Source organism: Periplaneta americana, chromosome 16 (assembly GCF_040183065.1).
Source record: "Periplaneta americana isolate PAMFEO1 chromosome 16, P.americana_PAMFEO1_priV1, whole genome shotgun sequence".
Classification (NCBI taxonomy): Eukaryota; Metazoa; Arthropoda; class Insecta; order Blattodea; family Blattidae; genus Periplaneta; species Periplaneta americana.
Genome location: NC_091132.1, coordinates 159,929,498 through 159,930,607, shown reverse-complemented (window position 1 = coordinate 159,930,607; position 1,110 = coordinate 159,929,498).

The following is a 1,110-nucleotide window of genomic DNA, read 5'->3' as shown; positions in this document are numbered from 1 at the left end:
ATTTCCACTATTGCACACTACAAAGCCTATGCATTTCCAAGGTAATTGACATTGGCAGTGATACAAGTGTGCAGTATTCGTTTGCAGTGGAGGGTGGATGTTTTATCTCGAATTTTTTAATCTGCGATATTTGCAGAAAACTAATAATACTAAAAATAAATAATAACAATGAAGGGTGAAAGTTTATTTTTTTATTTTTTCCATTGGGGAATTTAACTGAAGTGAATTTAATATGGCTGGCAGAGTAACTATCTCATGCCCCCATAACTTAAGTTGCTACCACTGCACTTCATTAGAACCAGGTATCCAGCTTCGAGGCCGTAAAGGCCCATTCACAATGAAAATTAAACATAACGTAAACATTCACATAAGCACATAAACATATGCCACAAACTTAAGTAGCCAAGGCCCATTCACAATGAAAATTAAACATAACGTAAACATAACACGTGTGTGGAAACAAACATACCGAATCAACAAAACTACAGAATCTATTACATAAAAATGGAGAATTTCACAATGACTGACGATGTAGCTATTCAATTTATGTTTCTAATAACTACAATGGCATCAGTATATGGCTTTCAGTACTTGAAATCAAAGAAGAATACAACAGGGGGACTTTTATAACCACATTCACATACTAATATATTTTGAAACACCAATACTTTGAACTATAAAATAATGTTAGCTATAAAACGATTTAACTAATACCTACCTTCAGAATTCATTTCCAGTGCTATTTTTTTTCCATACATTCTCTTTTAATGTAATATCTTTGCATGTTTAATGTTTCTTGTCGTATAGACAAGGGTTTTCTTGGTATAAAATAATCAACTTTTCGTCATATGATTCCATGTTGCGCGCCAATAGATCAAAATATAGCTTGTAGGCAAAGCCCATGAGATGTTAAACAAAAAGTGAAAACACGCTTTCCGCTTGTGTACTGTTTCCAAATCGCATAAACATAAGCATGAAAGTTTGGAGTTTGCAAACATTTATGTTAACGTCTTATGATTAAGATTAAGTTTATGCTTATGCAATTCATTGTGAATGCTTTCATTAAATAACATGGACACAAGGTTTTATGCTTAATTGTGAATGGGCCTT